At 39.1% G+C, this 19,385-nt stretch overlaps 1 protein-coding gene and 1 pseudogene across 6 annotated transcripts in view; both read right to left on the bottom strand.

The window, feature by feature from the left end:
- YES1 (YES proto-oncogene 1, Src family tyrosine kinase) overlaps positions 1 to 19,385 on the bottom strand; it is a 91,634-nt gene that overhangs the window by 70,236 nt on the left and 2,013 nt on the right. The window lies entirely within an intron of this gene.
- On the bottom strand, positions 6,384 to 6,530 carry LOC112206296 (U1 spliceosomal RNA; annotated as a pseudogene).

The following is a 19,385-nucleotide window of genomic DNA, read 5'->3' as shown; positions in this document are numbered from 1 at the left end:
CAGTAGCCACATTTAAAAACGTAAAACAGAAAGAGATTAATTTTAATATCTTATTTAACCTACTGTATCAAAAATGTTATCAACATGCAATTAATATTTAATAGTTGAATTATTCTACATTCTTTTTACCATATTAAAATCTGGTGTGTACTGCACCAGGCGTGGTGGCTCACGTCTGTAATCCCAGCACTTTGGGAGGCTGAGGCAGGTGGATTACTTGAGGTCAGGAGTTTGAGAACAGCCTGGCCAACATGGTGAAACCCCGCCTCTACTAAAAATACAAGAATCAGCTGGGGGTGTTGGCGTGCACCTGTGAGCCCAGCTACTCGAAATCGGGTGTGTATTTTACACTTACAGTACATCTCAATTTGGACTAGCCACATTTCAAGTACTCATCTATTATACTGGAGAGTGTTCATAACCACTGTTCTATGCTTTTCTACTAAAAAAAAATAGTGTATTCTCAGTATGCAAGAATGGTTTAGTTTTAGGGTCTATTAATAATATTAATTCACCATATTAAAAAATAAGGAAGTTTAGCCAAGTGTGGTGGCACGTGCCTGTAATCCCAGCTACTCCAGAGGCTGAGGCAGGAGAATTGTTTCAACCCAGGAGGCAGAGGGTGCAGTGAGCTGAGATTGTGCCACTGTACTCCAGCCTGGATGACAGAGTGAGACTTCATCTCGAAAAACAAACAAACAAACAAATAAAGAAGTCATATTTACCATTTTGGGTTTGGGTTTAAAAAAAATAAAATAAAAAATAAAGAAGTCAGGTGCAGCTGCACACATCTGTAGTCCCAGCTACTCTGGAGGCTGAGGCAGGAGGCCAGGAATTCAAGGCTGTAGTGTGCCATAGTCACACCTGTGAATAGCACTATACTCCAGCCTCAGAAACACAGTGAGACTCCATCTCTCTCTCTCTCTCCCTCTGTATATGTGTGTGTGTATATACATATATACATACATATATATATGCACACACATTCAGATATATATATATATATATATATATGAAGGAGGAGCAGCAGGAGCAGCAGCAGCAGCAGCCATGTGCAGTGGCTCAAACCTTTAATCCCAGCACTTTGGAAGGCTGAGAAGGGAGGATTGCTTGAGGCCAGGAGTTCAAGATCAGCCTGGGCAACATAGAGAGACCTTGTCTCTATTTTTAAAAAAAATTTAAAAAAGAAAGAAAAAGAAGAAAAGTTATTTATCTCAATAAAAGCCAAGGGGGAAAAAAAAGCTTAAATCAACACCCACCCCTACTTTTTAATAACTCTCATGAACTAAAAATAGAGGAATCCTTCCATGATATTATATATCTATAAAGTTCAAGTCAACTTTGGCATCACAGCTTAATGGCAAACAATAGAAAGAGTCTTAAGGTTCATTATAATAATTATTATTATTGGTTTTTTTTTTTTTTTTCAGACAGAGTCTCACTGTGTCACCAGGCTGGAGTGCAGTGGTGCGATCTGGGCTCACTGCAACCTCCACCTCCCGGGTTCAAGCGATTCTCCTGCCTCAGCCTCCCAAGTAGCTGGGACTACAGGTGCGTGCCACCATGCCTGGATGATTTTTTGTATTTTTAGTAGAGACAGGGTTTCACCATGTTGGCCAGGATGGTCTCAAACTCCAGACCTCGTGATCCACCCACCTCGGCCTCCCAAAGTGCTGGGATTACAGGCGTGAGCCACCGCGCCCGGCCATTATAATTATTACCTGAAATGAGGTTTCACTCTGTCACCCAGGCTACAGTGCAGTGGCATAATCATCGCTCACTACAGCCTCGAACTTCTGGTCTTAAGCAATCCTCCCATCTCAGCCTCCTGAGTAGCTAGGGCTACAGGCATCTGCCACTACACCCAACTAATTTTTTAATTTTTTGCAGAGATGGGGTCTCACTAAATTGCTCAGGCTGGTCTCAAACTCCTGGGCTCAAGTGATCTTCCCACCTCAGTCTCCCAAAGCACTTGGATTACAGGTGTGAGCCACTGTGTCTGACCTGCATGATCCCTTACACAAAAAAAGTAAGAGAATTAACTGAAAAGCTATCAGACACAGATTTCTATAGAGCAGCTACAAAAATATATTGAGAAATAAGTAGTTTTGTAATATACCAAAAATAGTTATAAAGTAGTACTCAACAAATGATAGGGATCTATCAAAAGTACATAGGAGCTAGTTTGAAGAGGCTCTTGCTGACCAAGCATAGAATTTGAGCATCAAGAAAAAAAAATGGTGACACTAACAGATTACAACTAGTTGACTAAGATAATCCATAAGTCACTCTGATAAATAAATAAGGACAGGAAGGTTCTCTCTTATAGAATCCCAACTACTAAACTTGGAGTAAGAGAGCTACACATTCAGCACACGTATCCCAGAACAACTCTTACTGCAATAATTAATTCAGCCAAGGAATCATCAATGGAAGCAAAAACTATTACCTTATCTGTAATTTATTAAAAAGAGAAATATGCTCATTTTGTGGTGATGAAACCTGACAGATATCACTTAACTAAGTAATCAAAGTTAATACTGCCAATAGTAGGATAGACTAACACAGCGTGTCTCCTGATGTCTTGTACTCTGAAGAACATAGTAGCCTTTAAGTGGTACTCCTGCCTCAAATTCATAATCTAAATCAAATCATGAGGAAACATCAAACAAAAACTCATCGATGTACACTATACAAAACCAGTAGTCTAACTTTTAAAAATATCAATGTCATGAAAGATAAAGCCTGAAGAACTGTTCAGATTAAAGGAGACTAAAGAAACATGACAATTAAATGCAACATGTATTTCTAGATTGGATTTTGGATTTTTGTTATAAAGAATATTATTAGGACAATTGGAAAAATGTATGAACTACTGTATTACTTTCCTTGCCACATTTCCTTTATTGTTCCCTCCTACGGCTGCTGTAGAAAAAAAATGGCTTAAAACAACAAATTTATTATGTCATAGTTCTGGAGGCAGGATGTCCAAAATTCAAGTGTCAGCAGGGCTATGCTCCCCCTGACACTCTGGATACCATTCTTCCTTGCCTCCTCCTAGCTTCTGATGGTAGCTGGCAATCCTTCGTGCTCCTGGCTTACAGGTGCATCCCACCAATTTCTGCCTCTGTTGTCACAAGGCATTCTCTCTGGGTGTCTGTCTTCACATGTGGGTTTTTGGTTTTTGTTTTGTTTTGTTTTTTGAGATGGAGTCTCACTCTGTCGCCCAGGCTGGAGAGCAGTGGTGCAATCTCGGCTCACTGCAACCTTGCCTCCCGGGTTCAAGCAATTCTCCTGACTCAGCCTCCCAAGTTGCTCGAACTACAGGCGCGTGCCATCATGCCTGGCTAATTTTTGTATTTTTAGTATAGACAAGGTTTCACCTATTAGCCAGGATGGTCTCAATCTACTGATCTCGTGATCCACCTGCCTTGGCCTCCCAAAGGATGCTATTTCCAAATAAGGCCACATTCACAGGTACTGAGGGTTAGGACCCTTTTGGGGAACATAACTGAATCCACAACTGCAAATTAGGTAACTGTATTATACTGATGTTGAACTTGTTGAATTCAGTAACTGTACTGCAGTTGTATAAGAAAACGTCCTTGTTTTAGGAAATACATACTGAAATATTTAAGGGTACTGAGAAATGACATTTGCAATTAACTTTCAAATGGTGGTGGTGGGGACACATATACACACATACCCAAGGAGGGAAACATAAAGGAAATGTGACAAAATGTTAACAACTGGTAAATCTGGGTGGAGGGTATCCAGTTCTTTGTGCTACTCTTGCAACTTTTCTGAACTTTGAAGTTATTTCTAAATAAACTTGCAGCACTATTTACAACAGCAAAGACTTGGAACCAACCCATATCCCCATCAATGATAGACTGGATAAAGAAAATGTGGCACCTATACACCATGGAATACTATGCAGCCATAAAAAAGAAATGAGTTCATGTCCTTTGCAAGGACATGGATGAAGCTGGAAATCATCATCCTCAGCAAACTAACACAGGAACAGAAAACCAAACACCGTATGTTCTCACTTATAAGTGGGAGTTGAACAATGAGAACACACGGACACAGGGAGGGGAACATCACACACTGGGGCCTGTTAGGGGGTGGGGGAAAGGGGAGGGAGAGCATTAGGACAAATACCTAATGCATGCGGGGCTTAAGACTAGATGACGGGTTGATAGGTGAAGCAAAACACCATGGCACATGTATACCCATGTAACAAACCTGCACGTTCAGCACATGTATCCCAGAACTTAAACATACACCCACACCCACACCCACACACACACACATAAGACCTATGAGTAAGTAAAACAAAAGTTCAGAGTCTATATAAGAAAATAAAACTGGGATATAAAAGACAATCTCAAAAAATAAACACATCACTTATTTTTAGAAGGTACATTACAAAGATGCCCATCCTTCCTACATAAATCTAAGTAACATTAAATCAAAATCACAATGAAGTTCACATGAAAAAGTAAATGCATATGAATAGCTGAGAAAGTTTTGAAAAGGAAAACAGGAAATTTGTCCTTCTAGGAATCACAGCCTCATGGTTAAGGGTATAGGCTCTGGAGTCACAAAGTTAGGTTACAGTCCTAGCGTGTAATTTGAGTAAATTTAACCTCTCGAAGCAGATTTCTTTATCTGTAAAAATAAAGATGTCAAGAATACTTAACTGTTGACGGTTCTGTGAGAAATGAGTTAGCTAAATATGTTAAAGTATTTATCACAGGGACTGTCACACAGTCAATTATCAATACACATTAGTTGCTGTTATCATGGTTATAATCAACAGCATCAAGCTATGTGGTATTGGCATAGAAACAAACAATTAGGCCGGGTGCAGTGGCTCACACTGGTAATCTCAGCACTTTGGGAGACCAAGGCGGGCAGATCACAAGGTCAGGAGCTCAAGACCAGCCTGCCCAACATAGTGAAACCCGTCTCTACTAAAAATACAAAAATTAGCCGGGCGTGGTGGCGGGCATCTGTAGTCTCAGTTACTGAGGAGGCCGAGGCAGGAGAATCACTTGAACCCGGGAGGTGGAGGTTGCAGTGAGCCAAGATGGCACCACTGCGCTGGCCTGGGTGACAGAGGAAGACTCTGTCTCAAAAAATAAATAAATAAAATAAACAATTAAGTCCCTCAAAAAGAAAGAGCCCAGAAACAGGCCCAAGAGTAAAAAGAATTTGCAAACACTAAAAGGTGGCATTTTGAACCAGTGTGAAAACAGATTTAATAACTAGCAGTAGTAAGGTATATCATCTGAGGAAAAAAAAAAATTACCTCACAACATACATAAAATCCAGAGTATAGAGCTAAATGACTTGTAAGACAAAACAAAACAAAAACCTGTAAGTAGAATTTTTAACATCATCTTCAAGTGGAGAAAATATTCTTGAAACACAAAATCCAAAAGTTACAGAAGGAACATTATGCACAGACATGGAAAAGTCTTTGCAACATAAAGACAAAGAAAGAATATCTATAATATATTGAAGAGTCCCTAAAAACCTGTAAGAAAAAGACAAATAACCCAGTAGTAAAACTGGCAAAGATTATGAGCAAGCAGTTCACCACAAGGAGAGATGCACAGTAGCCTTCAATTGAAAAAGCAAATTAAAATAATTTTAAGATATCTTTATTCATATATATAACAAAAATAAAACAATGTTCTATCAATCCCCCTAAAAAAAACTGGGAAAATATAGAAAGAGCTTTAAACCTGCTAACATCCCTGGCTCTGTTTATCACCAAAAGAAAAAGCAACACCTATCATGCCATTAGAACACTTTATTATGGAAAGAGGAAAAACAAAACCAAAAACAAAACACAGGTAGAAAAGCAATCACTGAACCTTACTGTTAGAAGAAAACTAAGCTTATCAGGTCTGACCACTCACCAACACAAGAAAGTACCACTGACAATGACCTATATGCAGCATTTACTCAAACTCGAGACAAGGTAGTTCAACAAAGCACTTCTAAACAACTGTTAAAAATTACTTCTTTATAATCTTCAAATTGCTTAAAAATGATAAACATCTTTTTAACAAACTTTAAAAATTTTGTCAGGAATCAAAGGCAACTTTCAGTGTCTGCATTTATTAACGTTCACCTTTTAAGACATCATCTAATCATTCTTCTAAGATATCTACCTGTCTCCATGATTTCTCTCTTACTGGTAGGGCCCTGGAAGTATCAGAAATATCTTTCAGAACCTTGAGATATAATTCTTCTAGACCTAGAGACATGAACTCATGTAAAGCTACATGCCTCTTACTATTTTCTTATTATTTATTTGTTTTTAATAATATAAACTTCACACTATGATCTCTTAGGACAAAAAATGACAGGGGAAAGTACGAACACAGTCCCTCACTACTACAAATTCTGCATTTGGGGAAATCACAGGGGTCAGCACAACCAAAGTGCAATGGATGAGCCTCACTCTGGGAACCACCTTCATGATCATGCTATCTCCCCAGCCAGATAAGTGTATTGTCTACTTTCTTTTTGTTTGTTCTAGTTTTTCTAATTTACAGAGCAACTTCTTGTTTCAGAAATGAGATGATAAAAAGGAGATAAACTATGTGTTCTGTGTCACCTATTATTTCAAGTTTCCTGAACTATAGATTCATGACTTCTTACTCTAGCTATAAATTTATCTCTAAGAATCATCAATATTGTTTTTCCTTTTCTGAAACATCGGTCATTGTAAAAATCCTATTCATCCTCTGACAACATCCTAAGAGCTTCACAACCCTCTTTTCTACTTGACATTTGTTATGAGTTTCTCCTTCTGACTTATAGTGCATGCATTAAAACAAAAACAATACAAAAACTAAGACCCAAGTTGGAGTGACTGATGGGGTAGAGTGGGGGAAAAGGGGAGATGGTGAGAAGATGCATAGGGGAGCCGCTTTAGCTCCACCCTAATTTCTACCTGCTACTACCCCCATGGAATTCTTTGATATGGCTAATTAGTATCTGTTCTCAATCACTAGAAGTGGTATGTAAATGGACATATAATACTTTTCTACTCTGACCCCCTCCCTCCACCAGTGTGCTTCCTAACCTTTCATATAAGAAGTTTGGGGCATTTTAAGACTTTTCACTCCTTCAGGGGGTACACTGTCCATTAGAATTTTAAGCCTCACTCTTACTGGTTTTCCAATGTTTCCTAAAGTCTAGTGCACACATCTTAAAATCCAGAACTGTCTTTCCTGCTACTTTTAATATAAACCCAAGATGACATGACTCCTATCGTCAAAGGTTCTTTCTAGAATTTACGTATCACTAGCTTTTTTTTCTACTGATCCTAATTAAGTTCAAAATAGCAAATATCTTCATAGCTTACCACCTCAAATATAAAATTAAATTAGTCAGATGCTCTGCTTTAAGAAACACATTTCCAGAAGCTGTTGGACTAACCAGTTTGCTTTATACCAATACTGTAACCCGAATTAAGATACCATCGATGCCCATACCTTTCAAATATTCTAACCACATTTGTAGAACCAAGTGGTATTTTCCATACAGATGTCTAACTTGTGTAACTACCATACTTTTCATCCCCTTCTGTGACAGAGATAATTACCTGTTCTCCCAAAATTCATTCTCCCCTTCTATGGTATGCAGCCCTCACTGGGAGGTGGCTGACCTGCTAGAAACTATTTTTTCCAGCTCTCCTTACACTCAGATAAATCCATATGACTTGCTTATATCAATGTAATATAAGAGGAACTAATGTGTGCCAGAGTTTTTAAGAAGTATGGTTGTGAGGCTGGGCACGGTGGCTCACGCCTGTAATCCCAGCACTCTGGGAGGCCAAGGTGGGTGGATCACTTGAGGTCAGGAGTTTGAGACCAGCCTGACCAACATGGTGAAATCCCATCTCTACTAAAAATACAAAAAGTAGCCAGGCAAGGCGGTGCATGCCTGTAATGAGCGACTCAGGAGGCTGAGGCAGGAGAATCGCTTGAACCTGGGAGGTGGAGGTAGCAGTGAGCTGAGATCGCGCCACTGCATTCCAGCCTGGGCAACAAAGCGAGACTCCATTTCAAAAAAATTTTTAATTTAAAAATAAAAAACACAAATACAAATACAAAAATTAGCTGGGCATGGTGGCATACACCTGTAATCTCAGCTACTTGGGAGGCTGAGGTGAGAGGATCACTTGAACCCAGGAGGCAAAGATCATGCCACTGCCCTCCAGCCTGGGCTAAAGAACGAGACTCTGTCTCAAAACAAACAAACAAACAAAAACAAAAAACAAAAAAAAAGAAGGTATGATTGCTGAACATATATTTATGGAATATGATATTAAAAAAACAGAACTCCTATATTGTAAGTGGGTGAATATGCTTAGGCTAAATACTGCTCTTTAACATTTACAAGCTATTAAACTGCATCAAACCTTAGTTTCTCCATCAGACTCAAGTAGAATGCTTATTTGAAATTCATCCTGAGCATTAATGATACTAGTTTAGCACAAGTCTGCCACTTCAAAGAGTCTTGAGTAAAAAACATTTGTGGTTACTGCATGAGCTTTTAGTGAAGAACTACTTGTTACTTCTTTCTCTCATGCCCATGATAGGCAGAATATGCCAGCTGACTGCTGCATGTTCCTACAATCAAAAATATTTAATAAATGTCTATGTGTCATTGTTCTATGTGCTTGGAACAACTTTAGTAACCAAAACTAAGATCCCTACCCTCACGGAGCTTACATTCCAGTGGCAGCCATTCCAGTCATTTGGAGTTGGTACAACAGCAGTTCGAAACCTATCTGCCAACCTTTATGTAAAGACTTAATAAACTGTTAGAGTTAACATGTGAAGGAGTTGTACTGTAGATATTGTGGGATAATAATGCTACAAAAATTAAGCTAGTATTCCCGCTAGAAAACAATGTTCCAGCTTATTAGGGAGGACAAAGCGTACATTCTTAGATACAATTGGAGAAATAAAAGGAAGCCAAAGAAGAAAAGGCTACTAAGATGGTGAAGAAAATTATTGTTAATGTAAGAACTTGACACAGTGGCAAAAGAGTGGCAAATAAAATTTCCATTGGTAGCTTTTGATGAGACTCTTCTTCCAGTGATGTTCATATAACAGTAATAGTTACAAGGCTGGAGGTGGTGGCTCATGCCTATAATCTCAGCACTCTGGGAGGCCAAGGTCGGGGAGGATCATGCTCGGCCCCGTCTCTGGAAAAAATAAAAACAAAGGCTGGGTGTGGTGGCTCACGACGGTAATCCCAGCACTTTGGGAGGCCAAGGCGGGTGGATCACGAGGTCAGGAGATCAAGACCATCCTGGCCAACTTGGTGAAACTCCGTCTCTACTAAAAATATAAAAATTAGTTGGGCGTGGTGGCGTGTGCCTGTAATCCCAGCTACTCAGGAGGCTGAGGCAGGAGAATCGCTTGAACCAGGGAGGTGGAGGTTGCAGTGAGCTGAGATCACGCCACAGCACTCCAGCCTGGGCAACAGAGCGAGACTCCATCTCAAAAAAATATAAAAATAAAAAATAAAAATAAAATTAGCCAGGCATAGTGGTGCACACCTGTGGTCGCAGCTACTGGGGAGGCTGAGGTGACAGGATCGCTTGAGCCCAGGAAGAAGAGGCTGCAGTTAGCAGTGATTGTGCAACTGGAGTCCACCCTGGGAGACAGAGTGACACCCTGTCTCAAAAAAATGATTTACACGAACAAACTAGTATAGAAGACTATAAGAATGAGGAACAAGCCAGTATGGAAGAATCCTCACTTCCTCTAGAAGTATAGCCTTGAATGGCTGATGAGTCTGTACCAAGATGTATGTAGGAAACTGCTATTCTACTGACAGGGCAAATTAGAAAATGGCTATCTTTCTGCAACACGTCTGAAATTTTAACTGAACCAACAGGCAATAAAGACCTTCCATCTATTTCTACTAACTCACCTAGAAATAAATGATATAATTAGTAGAAATAAAGGCAATATTGTACAGTAGCAATTTGATCCAGCTTTTGAGGCAGAAGACAGATTTGAGTACAAACTACATATATATGTATAGAGAGTGTGTATGTGTATATACAGAGAGAGAGAGAATATATAGACTTCACAAACCCAAACCTATAAAAGGGCAACACTTGAAACAGTTTAGTGTAATAACTCATCTTTTGCATGTTTCTTTATTCTTTTGATGAATTAAGTTTAGGAAAAAAAGAAACTTGATTGAGAAAACATGCTCTGTTAATCTGGCTGAACAAACACCTTATTTTATAAAAAGATGAAGAATGTTTTGGACTTACTACATCATTTTCCATTACAAACCCCAACTTACAAAAAGACAGCACTTGCTACAGTTGTTAGTGTAATAACACATCTTTTTCAGTTAATGAATATATTTAATATCTGACCTTAATTAACAGCTGATATCTATTATAAAACATGCAGCACAAAGCTACTTCCATTAAAAAGAAAAGTCTAGGGTGGGTGTAGTGGCTCAAGCCTGTAGTCTTAGCTGCTCAGGAGGATTACTTGTGCCGAGGAGTTCGAGGCTGTAATGAGCTATGATCATGCCACTGCACTCCAGCTTGGGCAAACACAGCAAGACCATCTCTCTTAAAAAAGAAAGAAAATAAAATAATTAGAAAGTATTGCCAGGCGTGGTGGCTCATGCCTGTAATCCCAGCACTTTGGGAGGCCAAGGCAGGTGGATCACCTGAGGTCGGGAGTTCCAGACCAGCCTGACTAAAAATACAAAAAATTAGCCAGGCATGGTGGCACGCGCTTGTAATCCCAGCTACTCAGGAGGCTGAGGCAGAAGAATCGCTTGAACCTGGGAGGCAGAGGTTGCAGTGAGCGGAGACCGCACCATTGCACCCCAGCCTGGGCAACAAGAGTGAAACTCCATCTCAAAAAAAAAAAAAAAAAGTATTAATTGAACACTCTCTGCCAGCAATTCAAATGTACTATTTAATGAAGAAGAAAAAAGACAAGAAATCTCCCTTTCCATCATTGCTCCTCATTCCTAAGAAAGTTATGGCATATGGAACAGGCTTGTAGTCAGCCCTAGGTTTAAATCCCAGTTCTGCCAGTTGTGTGACCTTAGCAAATTATATATACTTTCTGATTCTCAGTTTCTTTATCTGTAATAAATACCTACCTCAAGGGGCCCAGCACAGTGGCTCACACCTATAATCCTAGCACTTCGGGAGGTTGAGACAAGTGGATCACTTGAACCCAGGAGTTCGAGACAGCCTGGGCAACAAGGTGAAACCCTGTCTCTATTCTAAAAAAAAATAAAAATAAAAAACAGGCCGGGCATGGTGGCTCACACCTGTTATGCCAGCACTTTGGGAGGCCGAGGCGGGAGGATCCCTTGAGCCTAGGGGGTTTAAGATCAGTCTGAGCAACATGGTGAGAAATTTTGAATTTTAAAAATTAAAAAAAAAATTAGCTGGGCATGGTGGCTCACAACTGTGGTCCCAGCAGCTACTCAGAGACCAAGGTGGGAGGATCACTTGAACCTGGGAGGCAGAAGTTGCAGTGAGCCAAGGTTTTGCCACTTCATTCCAGCCTGGGTGTCAGAGTGAGACTCCGTCTCAAAAACAAAAAATAAATACCCATCTCATTCCTAATTTTTCTGTGTATTTTGGAAACACATTTCAAAGATTCAAGTCAAATGTGATAATGCATATAAAAGTATGGCATAGCACCTATCGTAGGACAGGCTTTCTTCTTTCCCTACCCAATGCCAAAGTGAGGTGAATAGGTGGGAAATAAAAAAAGGACAGAGAAGGTAAAGTTACAAACTCCATATTGTAACACTCCTCATTTTCCCAAACCCTTTTCTACTATTTTTTGTTTATTACTCCCAATCTTTTGAAGCTTTTCTATACCTCATACTGTCCTACAGGGTTAGAGTATGAGGCAGGTTTCACTGCGACTAGCAAGCAGGTGGGGAAACCTAGGGAAGTTTCTGTACTTAAATTAAGCTTAATAGCAATGCCTTATTGGGAGAATCTGAGTCTCCTAACAGGGAACTCGAAACAGTGATTTTTAAATAGTGAGGAGCTGGTAAGGTGGGAAAGGAGGGTGACTGGCAAGGCTACAGGTTCACCCACCTCATAATCAGAGCATTTGTAGGCCAAATATTTTATTTGTTCAAAGAGCTCAGCAGTTAACAAAAACAAGGCAAAAACTGAGAATCAGTCAGAAAATATTTTACCACCAAAGTATTATTTTACCTATTTGTGAGGCTTTTATAAGACTCCAACGGGCTGCCTAGAAATCAGGCCAAAAGGCTTATGTTACAGAAAAGACTTCCTGGAAAAACAGATTCTAATTTTCAAAACATCAACTTACAAACTTTCGGAACACTGTAATTTTAGTTTCTTTGTTTTAGAAAATCTATTTTACAAACCTTAAAAGGCTAACCATTTTCCAATGCCATGCTTGTCTTGTTCTAAATATTAACTGTATGTGTATAAAGACAAATATCCAGAAGAAGTTGTCCATACCTTTGTCAATTAAAAAAATTAAATGTAAATTTTGATGATAGTGGCTATTTTTCTCATATAATGTTGCAAAGTTTTTATTCAAATAGCCACGATTACTTGTTAACTGACATCATAACTATCCACTTCAACAGAATAATTAAGTCATTTTTCTAATTTTATTACAAAAAAATCTGGGCTAGGCACAGTGGCTCACGTCTGTAATCCCAATACTTTGGGAGGCCAAGGCAGGCAGATCACCTGAGGTCAGGAGTTCGAGACCAGCCTGGCCAACATGGTGAAACCCCCATCTCCACTAAAAATAAGAAAATTAGCTGGGTGTGGTGGCACACACCTGTAATCCCAGCTACTGAGGAGGCTGAGGCCGGGAGAATTGCTTGAACCCAGGAGGCAGAGGTTGCAGTGAGCCGAGATTGCACCACTGCACTCCAGCCTGGGCAATAGAGTGAGACTGAGTCTCAAAAAAAAAAAAAAAAAAGGCCAGCTGAGGTGGCTCACGCCTGTAAGCCTGGCACTTTGGGAGGCCAAGGCGGGCGGATCACCTGAGATAGGGAGCTGGAGACCAGCCTGACCAACATGGAGAAATCCCATTCTCTACTAAAAACACAAAAATTAGCCGGGTATGGTGGCACACGCCTGTAATCCCAGCTACTTGGGAGGCTGAGGCAGGAGAATCACTTGAACCCAGGAGGCTGAGGTTGTAGTGAGCTGAGATCGAGCCACTGCACTCCAGCCTGGGCGACAGAGTGAGACTCTGACTCAAACAAACAAACAAAAAAACACAAACCAAAAACCTAGCATAGTATTATAAATGTTTGCTTAATTAGTAGAACTGCAATTTGCTTGAGAAAGTTCCGTGCCAAGTCCATGGGTCAGTTTTTTATAATCTTTACTTATATCTAATTTGATTCCAAATTTTAGACTCGAACGTTTCCTTAAAATTTTATCAATACGGTCATGCATCACTTAACATATATTCTGAGAAATACCTCATTAGGCAATTTTGACATTATGTGAACACTCTAGAGTGTACTTACACAAACCTATGTGGTATAGCTGACTACAACCTTGGGCCATATAGTATGGCCTATTTCTCTCAGGCTACAAACCTGTACAGCACACAACTGTACAGAATACTGCAGGCAACTGTAACAGTATTTGTGTATTTAAACATAACTAAATGTAGAAGAGATATAGTAATTACACAGTATAAAAAAATAAAAAATGGTACACCTATATAGGGCAGCTCTACTATAATCTTACAGGATCATCATCATTGAAACTTCCTTAGGCAGAGCATGACTATATTGTAACAACTTCAACTGCGGCAGAGCACACATTTATATATAAAGCTGAGAAACTATTAGAAACCATGAGGCCCAACTACCTTCTGTTTCAAATTGCAAAACTAAGGCCTAGGGAGTTTACTGAATCGACCAAGGCTAAATAGCTCTTCACTGTCAGAAATGAAACTAAAATCTAGATAGTGCTCTACCTTCCAGTCCTTTCCTTATAACACCATATTGCCTTCTCTGCTCCTTCCAAATGTCTGGCTGCTATTATTTTTAAAGTATCCTTATCTGTAAAATATTAATCACATCAGAACAAAAGTTAGAAGTCAATACATTCGCCAGGAAACAATGTGAAGTATTAACTTATACACAACCACCACCAACTTCCTCACCTCACCCCAATTTCTACTTAATGCTAAGAAACTGAAAAGTTACATTAAAAAATTAGAGAAGTGAAAATCCTCTTAAGTCAGTTGAAGAAAACCTAGAATCCACATTTTGCTGGGAATAGAGGCTGAAAACCAGACAATCTTGAAGTTTCAGTGGTCAGTACTTTTCCTCCTAGCACTTCCTGTTCCGTCCTCACCCCCAATAACCCAGCAAAAGTATACCTATGAATTATGCATTCCTTCACACACATTACTGCAAGAAAATCAGGACTTCTTTTTCTTTTTGTCCTAGGTATATATGAACAAGTCATAATTGTAATACTGATTGTCACTACTGTGATGAGATACCAAATGCATTTTTTAAAAATCTAGGATTTTTCTTTAGCATAACTTGGACTTTCTTTTTTCACTAAAATAGTACAACGTATTTATTTAAAATAAACCTTACTAGAGACTAGTTTAACTTCAACTACAATGAATTTTCAGTTCATATTAGAAATATCAAAATGACCTTTAAATTCGTATTTGAAGGACTGCTTAAGCTATTTTGTAAAATCACCTTCTAGAACAAAACCTTGAGAGCAAAAATCTAAAGAATTAACTTCGAGCTATGAAAAAGTATTAAGCTAGTTTTATAACATTTTAGTAGAGGTGTACTCAAAAGATTTGTTTTGTTTGCGAAAAGTCCATAGTTGTAATTCATATAAATCTGCCCAGAACCACATCCCTACATACAATTCAGAATTTATTTAGTATTTATTGTGCTAAGGGCTGTTCTCAAAGATTGCTATAAAACAGTTCCTTGACACAGTGAATACTAGGTCAAGAATAACAGACAAGCATGGAAAGAAATAATTACAGTGCAAGGAGAGGTGTGTTTTGACATAAGTGTTTTGTGGGAGCACAAAGAGGTCATAACACCAATCTCTTGCTAAGTATATGCCATAATGATGTGTACTTCTTACTGTTCAAATGCATGGTCTAACTGTACCTCATCCTTCCTCTGGTTATACAAGTTTGAGCACTACTTTTCTCAATCCTCTCTAATCTCCATCCCAAATGCCAAACCCCAAACTACCAAATTCCAAAGACAAGATAAGTCAAAGGAATATCTCCAGATTTTCAGTAGATAGTAGTGGTAAAAGTAAGGACAAGACGCTGCTGTGGCTGGGTGTGGTGGCCTGTAATCCCAGCATTTTGGGAGGCCCAGGCAGGTGGACTGCTGGAGCCTAAGAGTTTGAGACCAGCCTGGACAACACAGTGAGACCCCATCTCTCCAAAAAATTCAAAAATTAGCCAGGCATGCTCCAGTCTGGCCAACATGGTGAAACCCCATCTCTACTAAAAATACAAAAATTAGCCGGGCGTGGTGGTGCACGCTTGCAATCCCAGCTACTCGGGAGGCTGAGGCAGGAGAATCACTTGAACCTGGGAGGCAGAGGTTGCAGTGAGCCAAGATCGCACCATTGCACACCAGCCTGGGCAGTAGAGTGATACTTCGTCAAAAAAAAAAAAAAAAAAAAAATTAGCCAGGCATGGTGGTGCACACCTGTGGTCCCAGCTACTCAGGAGGCTAAAGTGGGAGGATCCCTTGGGCCCCAGAGGTCAAGGCTGCGGTGAGCTGTGACTGCACCACTGCACTCCAGTCTGGGCAACAGAGCAAGATCCTGTCTCAAAAACAAAGCAAAACACAAAAACACAAAAGATGCGACTGCTGCTATTTGCTTGGCATATTTATAAGCTGAGCAGCATTTTAGAAGCAGCAAAATTTGCCTATGGCATCTTCCAGTCTGGGGATTGCCATATATAGCTGATAACGTATTTGCAACTGTTGATGTCCATCTTCTCAAACACCAGGGATAAAGAAAGAACAAAAGGAAAAGAATGCAGAGTTCCTACTAGCAAAATTCAGGCAGCCACCACGGATATACAATGTATAGCTAATTCTAGAAGTCATCCCTCTTGAAGGCCTTCCACTTCCTAGGAGAAAGTAGAGTCCAAAGAACCTATATGCCAGCAATTCTACTCCCCTCCCCTAAACAACAGTAAAAGAAGCAATTCTAAGAATCACAGCTTAAAGTGAAATGAAGTATAATGCTTCAAGGAACCTGCAGTCTCACAGCTTACTGTACATTTGAACAAGAGAAACTGAAGGGCATTGCTACCCTAGATTTGGGGGGGAAAAGGAGTTGAGGCACAGAGGCTTGTAACTCAGTCCATTAGTACCTCAACAGTACATTATTCTATACTCTAAAATTACAGGATTCTCTGTCTTTCATGGAGTGGGCTTTCAGATCTTAAAGGTAAACCCAACGCAGACCAGGATATATTGCCATCAAGTCTGCTAGTTCCAAGACAACAGTAGTGCTGCTGCAGCCAACGATTCCTTGGCATACAGACATGTGAAAATGATATTGGCGGCAGCACTGGCTCTTCTCTTTCACCCTCTACTGTTACTATAGCTCCTTTTGCTAAATCTGCCTCTGAGTTTAGACAGGAGCTGGATGGTTAGTAATCACCCAGCAGCTGCAGCTGAGCAATACTCAGCCTAATTGTGGCACTGGAGCAGCTGAGAGGAAGAAAAGAGATAATACATACCCTACCATAGCCATACACGAACTACCGATAAGACAAGACACTTTAATAGAAAGAGATTATTTCCTTTAAAGAAAAGCAGTTGTGCCTCGCTATAGGACTTATACTTATATTATAAAACTGTTTAAATGTGAACTGAAGGTGACCTAAGCCATGTAGGGTTCTAAACAATGGAAGATCTTACTAAAACTTCCTGTAAATATTCACACAACAAAGCGTGCACCACAAACATCACCTTTATAACATGACTGAAAGTTCCTGTGATATAAAAATTTGGCACAGATGAGATCTCTTCTTCAACTCTACAACAATGCAAAGCCACAATATCAACCACTAAAATAGCAAGCCATTACATAAAGCAAATAAAATAGCATGACCCAATGATTCTCTGCATTTCTGAAACTCCAACACCATATTGTAATTTGCCTTTTGAACCAAAACATATTCATCCTTCAGGTGCTGTAAATCTTCATAAACTTTAAACAAAAACTTATTTTATGCTGAGATTTCATGGCATTCTTAAGAATAGAAAAACTAAGGCTGAAATTACTGATCTAAAGAATTACTGTTCTAGAAAACCGAAAATAGATAAAAGTCAAAACTTACGATCTTGATGCCATAATTGAGTTTTGAGTTTTAATTGTCATGTTATGTAATTTTCAGAAAAACAGAGTATTTGATGACAGAACAGTATCCATTCGTTCAATAAACATTTTGATTATCTTCTATTGGTTATTTACAACATACAAGCCGAAGCAGATTTTAATTTTGTAAAACCTGTGTCTTCTGTCAAAATATTAAAACAATTAAGTTATTAAAGAAAACGAACTAGAACTTTATTTAGAAATTTTTTTCCAAAAATTCTCTAATTATTGTACATTTGGGAGTATTTGACTTTTTTTTTTTTTGGAGACAGTCTCACTCTGTTGTCCAGGCCGCAATGCAGTGGCACTATCTCAGCTCACCGCAATCTCTGTCTCCCGGGTTCAAGCAATTCTCGTGCCTCAGCCTCCCAGGTAGCTGGGATTACAGGGGTGCGCCACCACACCCAGATAATTTTTGTACTTTTTAGTAGAGATGGGGTTTCACCACGTTGGCCAGGCTGGTCTCAAACTCCTGGCCTCAAGTGATCCCCTTCCCTCTGCCTCCCAAAGTGCTGGGATTACAGGTGTGAGCCACCGTGCCCAGCCTGACGTGTTCAAAGTAGTTATACATACAGCTGATATATGACAATTATGATTTAATAAATGTAATCCTATTTGCAAAGGATAGCCTAGGTAGTGTTCGAAAGTCAGCCACCAAGTTATGTTCTTAAACCAAGCACCTTATATAGACATTACACACTGGATTCCTTAAAAAAAAAAACAACAAATTCATGTAAAATAAAACATAGAAACAGATTCTGCACACAAACGTAGGGCTTAATGAATTACACTAAGACCAATACCCTTGGTAACTCCTACCAGGTTAAAAGAACTTTGTCACCACTTCAGAAGCCAGGTCCCTATCACAATCTCCTCCCTCTTCCCATATATTTCCCTTCATAGAACCACAGGTATTCTATGCTTCTATTTTTACGTTCACAGAATTTCCTTGCAGGTTTTTTTTTTTTAATTACCCAAGTTTGGGTGACCCCAGCGCTTAGCATCACTTAAAAAATTGTTTTGGCATTAGTCTTCTTTCTTACTATAATGCTAATAGAATTAATAAACGATGTCTACACTGATTTTGTAAAGAAAAACTAGCCATAGTAGTAAATCATTTACTGTCTAACATGATGCAAATTTCAACTTTGAATAAGTAAGTCTTACACCAACGGTTGGTAATATTTCACTTATACAGGTTTACTTCTAGTCTTTTAGCACATTTATTCTTTTATCAATACATACCATGAATAAATTTTACTTGCATAGACATTAATTTTTCAGCTTGTGAATTTCCTGAACTAACACACACACACACAAAAACAGCCCATGTATTAATATTATACTTCGACCACAAGACAAATTCCACCTAACCCAGGAAGACAGGTCAAAGCTGTAATTTCACTTTCAGATGAACAGAAAGGAATCAATTTTGTGGTTTATGAAGTCAGCAAAACCTAACTGCGAAATTAAAGCCATTATAACATTACAGTGGTTACAACAGAGTATATATTTTAAGAGCCCTTTTATCTTTTATCCTGGAAACATGGATATAAACTGTTTTGTTTTCAGATCAAAGGCAATTGTCTTTTTCAAATGTAGGACCCTCTGAATTGTCAACCAGCATTTAAAATCTCCACCGACTTTTAGCTAATGTCCAAAAATAAAAATACAATTTAACTTCCTTTTCTTACATGTCAATTGTGGCAGGGGTCTCACACTTATAAGCAAACAAACAAAAACCAAAAAACCATATATATTATTTGCTAAAGTAAAACTTTCTTACTGTACAATATATGAAAATCGTAAGTGATGCATACAAGATCCTTGGCTAATACAAGATACTCCTTTATTACCTGACCATTCAAAATGCTTCCTGTCCACCGTGTGCCAAGCACTGTGACAGTTAAGATATTAGATTTACCAT

Source organism: Pan troglodytes, chromosome 17 (genome assembly GCF_028858775.2).
Source record: "Pan troglodytes isolate AG18354 chromosome 17, NHGRI_mPanTro3-v2.0_pri, whole genome shotgun sequence".
In the NCBI taxonomy this organism is placed as follows: domain Eukaryota; kingdom Metazoa; phylum Chordata; class Mammalia; order Primates; family Hominidae; genus Pan; species Pan troglodytes.
The sequence above is the reverse complement of the archived record's forward strand: the minus strand, read 5'-3'. Positions and strand labels throughout refer to the sequence as shown.